We start from the raw sequence: 6,000 nt of genomic DNA, 5'->3' as shown, positions 1-6,000 counted from the left end.
TTTATGCCCATTTTTCTGTTCTGCAATCTGTCCTTTTTATTAACATACTGTAAATGTGTGGTTAAACTAGCAAATGGGATTATTAATGTACATGGGTATGAAACAGCTTTTTATATGTATTTTTTAACATGGTAAATGTTATGTCTCTACAATGTACACCAGGTCCCCACAAGATACCTACTTTAAAATGTTCTCTTTTTTTCTACAGATGTCTTCTTTGCTTGGTGTGTTTTAGCCTAAAATACTTTCTACAACTTTGTACTTTTCAGCTTAGTTATGGTATACCAACATACTTTTACTTTTGGGCTTATTAGTTACTGTTTTGCCTATTTCAGGTGACAGAAAGTGGAATAGAGGTGGACAGTAATCGTTCGGAGTCAGATGGTGCCTCTGGAGATGATCATCATTGCACCCAACATTCACAGGATGAGTCTACATTCTGCAATCTGGTATGGAACTGCTTTTTAATGTATTTTATCACATAGTAAACGTTACGTCCCCACAATGTACATTGTACTCTACCAGTGTTTGCAAAGAGTGATTTCAATTGACAATTGAAGTGGTACCCCTCCCCCACTGGGTCCCCACACTGTCTTTTAACATGAAACTTTACACCAGGTCCCCACAAGATGCCTAATTTAACATGTCTTTTTTTTCTACAAATATCTTTTTTGCTTGGTGTGTTTTAGCCTAAATTACTTTCTACAACTTTACACTGTTCAGCTTAGTTATGGTATACCAACATACTTTTACTTTTGGGCTTATTAGTTACTGTTTTGCCTATTTCAGGTGACAGAAAGTGGAATAGAGGTGGACAGTAATCGTTTGGAGTCAGATGGTGCCTCTGGAGATGATCATCATTGCACCCAACATTCACAGCATGAGTCTTCATTCTGTAATCTGGTATGGAACTGCTTTTTTAAATATATTTTATAACATAGTAAACGTTAAGTCCCCGCAATGTACATTGTACTATACCAGTGTTTTCAAAGACACTGGGTCCCCACACTGTCTTTTAACATGAAACTTTACACAATACAGTTATGTGTGTTTATCTTTGTTTAGCAAAACCCTTGTTTTCTACACATTCAATTTTATTTACTTAATTACTTAATAAATTAGTTAATTGTACTTTTAGGATTAATTGTGATTTGGGGTGGTTTCATTTGACAAGTATAATAGGTGAAAAAAGTCATCATCTGGAATCTGATCTTACCGCTGGAGATGATCAGCAGCAAAAGTCTGCAGTCTTAGTTCAGGAAGAACATTTTGTGTTTATCGCTTTATGCAGTATGTGCCAAAAGTAGCCTTGCTGGCTTAATAAGAAAAGCTCAAATGTAACCAAAAGGCAAATAATTTTTTCCCCCACTTATTTTACACTAATGTATTTTAAATATGAAATCGTTTGAAGTCTCATTACATTTTGTATTCTATCATTTGTTTGTTTTTTTAACTCAGCAGGTGCCAGATGAAACATTTGCTGATGACCAGTATTGTATACCGCAGTCACAAGTGGAAACAAGCACTCCTCAGGTTGGATAAATTGTCACTTTTCTGAATATAAAAAGTGGACCTTTTTAATTAGTACTTAATTCGGTGAAACACCAGATATGATGGGTGTCTACTCCAGTGAAAAGCCTGTGATGTGGGCGGCTCCAAACTAGGTTTTATCTATTGATAGGGCAAGTATGGTATATGGGACACGGAAGGTTAGCTAGGCCTTTCTATAATCCCTAATGGCTTGGTACATGTAGACAACATCTTAACTTGTATAATTGTATCCACAACCACCTAGAAACACCATAGTGACCACATTTTAAGCTCCACAATCACTGTATTCTTCAGAAAATGCACAATCTGTAGTTAGGATGCATTCAAAAAGAGTGCACTTGTTCTGTGTTTAAGTAGATATTGAACCAGAACTGAAACCATCGACAGAGCAAGCCCAGAAAACCTCATCTGAGCAAGCAACAGAATCAACCAGTACCACATCTGTTCCCAAAGGTATTGTCTGATAAACAAACATGATTGTTTTCATGAAATTGAAAGACATTATATGTTTTGAGTAACTTTGTCTTGCATTTGTTCAGGTGTTAAGGTGGTAAAGAAAAAGAAATGGGAGACCAGTGAAGTGAAAGCAGTTGAAAAACATCTGTACAGGTTCATAAAAACTTGCACAGTGCCAGGAAAAAAACATTGTGAGGCCTGTATTAAAGCTGAGCCTGTTGCACTGAAAGGCAGGGATTGGTTGTCCGTTAAGTTCTTTGTAAAAAATAGAATCACTGCCCTTAAAAGGAAAATGTAACCCAGAAAAAGTCTGCATGGTTTCATTTGGTTTTATTTGCACAGATCATTGGTAGTTTTAGTTTATTATTATTATTAAGTTTATGGCTTGAATTTTGTATTGTACAATTTAATTTTTTCTACTTTTTTACATTTCATTTATGAGAAACTTTTTTTGAGTGTTAATTAGTAACTGCCTGAAAATACTATCTGTTCAAAAATACTGCAATGCAAATGGCAAAATGTTTCAGATTAAAATAAAAGACATGTTATTCATGTGACTTAATCAATTATCTTGGAAATATGCATTATAGCACCTTCCCAATTGTTTGTAAATTGCGTCCCCAGATTGTTCACAAGTACCTACAATTTAGAAATACCAGAATAATAATGTGTGTGTGTGTCCGCTCGTCCTCAAAAGTTTGGTCTACCAGAAATTGTCCCCAGAATGTGGAAAAATGTCACATTGCTTTATTGACGTTTTTTCATTGATTTGAAGTGACAGACGTCTTTACAGCTTCAACAGAAACACGAATCTGTCTTTGGTTTGCTCCTAAACCTTTTAGAAATACGGGTCCCCGCATTGGAGGATCCAGCATGTAGTCCCCAATATAGACTTGCACAAGTGTGTGTGTGTGTGTGTGTGTGTGTGTGTGTGTGAAAGAGTGTGCCCTGCGATGGGTTGGCACCCCGTCCAGGGTTGCTCCTCCTTGACCCTGTGTAGAATAAGTGGTACGATGGATGGATGGTTGGATGGATTTCCTATGTTTGACAGTAGATGGTGCAATTTAGTAAGACAATGAATCAGTGGACTTCTGCATGCTACTATGATGACAGCTCAAACATCTGCTCAACAAGTTACTGGATTTGTCATTAGGGACTTTTTTTGGGGGGGAAAAAAGACTGAAGGGGTCTAAAAATTTGCCAAACCTAGCGACTGCCAGGGAGCCCATTAGCTGTAAAATAAATAAAATAATTTATGAAACTAATCCTTGCATTCAACTATTAGGCTCATTATTTAAATTTATACTACATTATTTGGGATCTTACTGGAGCCATAGAACGTTTTCTTCCTGAACAGAACAAATTAGGTGACGTGTTTTTGACTCCTTAAGAGTTATCAAAGCCATAACGTGGCCAGTAGAGTACTTCAAACCCCCAACCCAAGCCACAATTAAAGAAAAGGGAGAGTGAAATAATTGTGGTGAGAGGTCAGTGGCCTGATTAAAAGAAAAAAAAATCAACATTGTTTTAAAAATTGTATAAAAGCAGGAGCCACGACTGTCTTAAATCAGATCTTCCACAGACCATCTCGGCTTTGCTGCTTTTTTAAAATAAAGTCTTTAAATCGGTACATTTTAGCCGGACATTTTAGCTCAGACCTGATTCTAATTGAAAGAAACGTTTGCTTAGTGATGGCACGTTTTCTGTCATTACTCGCTGGAAAAGAAAGAGTGATATAGTATACAATAACACTGTAGTCTGTTGGGTGAAGTCTGGAAGTGCAGTATGTGAGCATCCTCTCCATCACTACTCGGAGTGCGTCTTCGTCCAAACATATGTTACATTTCAAAACAAAACAAGAAAAGAAAAGAAAAGGAATTTGAGAAGTGAGACAAGAAGAGGTGAGATTGGAAATCATTATAATGTGTTGCAGAGGAGAAAGGAGGCTGATTAAATGCTGAACTTTATTGATAAATGTGAAAGCAGGAAACAGTTTTAGCAATTTTTTTTTTTTTTTATTAACATTTGTGGCTAATTTTTTTTTCAAGTCATTTCATGCCATTTAAAGGCAGGTACTTGATCAAGTTGCCATGGAAAGCACGTTACACATGATAAAGCTTAGCAATGAGGCTAATTCTGCATACACCTCTGATCAACATTATTATGGTTTACGCAGGGAGTGCATCGACGTCCAGCACAGCGATAGACTGGAATTATATCATTTATAACCCTTATATTATTTTCCCATTCAGGACGACGTACATCATGATCCCAAACCCGATTAAAAACAAATGCTTTTGGACCTTTGTGGTTTTGGAACTGCCTCCTAAGTGCAGGTATGATGCTGTAGCGTCTGTTAGGTGTTGAGCAGGTTCTCACACAGGGGGAGTTCCGGGTGAAGAAAACCGCGCAGCCATCAGGATTTGAATCCAGGAGGGTTTTCATGAGTGGGTTGGGTGTTAATCTACTGGACATGGAATTAATCAGCAACAGATACTCAGAGTGGTAGTTGTTGTTCTGTGAACGAGGGATTTTTTTTTGGTCTGGCACCAATCAGCTGAACACCTTTGTAAATTTTATCAGTACCAGCCATGGCACGTTTCACTCTCTCTGCGTCGTTATCACTTGGGAGGAAGTTCTGGTCGAGAGGAGCATCTTGATCACAATATCTAGGTGGGACATTAATGCCCAAAGCATACTGATTATTAACTCCATACCTAAAACATGAAAAAAGAGAGACAATAAAATAGATACATGAGTCTCATATATGTCACAAAAAAACATCAATAAACTGCACTCTTCAAGGTTCTATTGGATAATTAAGGGTTCTTAGCTTCAAAAAGGTTCTAACTGGAGAGGTAAACACTTTTACAGTTTGCAGTTAAATCTTGTTAAGCATTGGTCAGTCTAGCAGTAGGTATAAGCATATATTGTATATGCTATATTTATATAAATTGATAATCCACTGTTAGCTAGCTGCACATCAGTTACTAGATACTAACTATATCCAGTTACACATTTAGCTATGGCAATTGTTTTGTATTTTAAAAATATATCTCAACATTCCACCATGACCTTAGTTATTATCGATCAGCTCTACAGACAAAACATAAATGTATCTTACTTGTTACGAAGGGACTTGATGATGTTATAGAGATTGCCCACCCCTGAAGCTGAATGGAGCAGAAAGAGCAGGATGAATCCCAATGCTCCAGAACACACCTGATCAAAACACACACCAAACATCTTCATCAATAAAAACGTGATTTTACAGTCTACAGTGGTGCTGAAACCCAGGACCAAGAGGACCAAGTGCTTCTTGACCTGCACAGTGAGCAGCACAAAAATGCAACACAAGCACTATGTTAAATAGAGAGGATAAGATGAAAAAGTCCAGGTGCTGCAGTGTATTTCAGTAATAAATGAACAGGTAGTAAAAGATATTGAATATAGCACACAAAATTCCTTCAGAGAGGATGGAATCTAATTACGCATCCTGTATTGAACAGACGCTTTCACACTTAACTTACACGTCTCACCATCTCGTCTCTTGTTCAAAACACTGCAGAAGTAAGAGTAAGGATGCCCACTGGAGCCTTTCTCATCAGACACTACTGCTCAGAACAAATATATGAGCAACTTTATACTGATCGTGACTCCGCCTCCTCTTTAAAGAAAACACTTTTTCCCTTATATCAGCAAATTGCTGTTATTGCTGATGCAGTATTAAACACGTACATGTGTTCATTTGAAGTGCTTAACCTTGTCCTCATTTTGCAGTGTTACAACCTGGAACGGAAACTGGGGGTAAATGTCGTGAATCTAGACAACAACAAAAAAGGCCTTAATACTGAAGTGTGGGAAATGAATATAATATAATTAGCAAAAATTTTATACAGGAGCTTTACATTTTAAAGTCGTGACCGCATGAATAATAATTGCTGGGAAATCTTACCATTAATTAGTTTACCCGTGTGCAATTAAAGTGTCGCA

This window comes from Ictalurus furcatus, chromosome 17 (assembly GCF_023375685.1).
Source record: "Ictalurus furcatus strain D&B chromosome 17, Billie_1.0, whole genome shotgun sequence".
NCBI classification, from domain to species: domain Eukaryota; kingdom Metazoa; phylum Chordata; class Actinopteri; order Siluriformes; family Ictaluridae; genus Ictalurus; species Ictalurus furcatus.
This window is presented reverse-complemented; position numbering follows the sequence as displayed.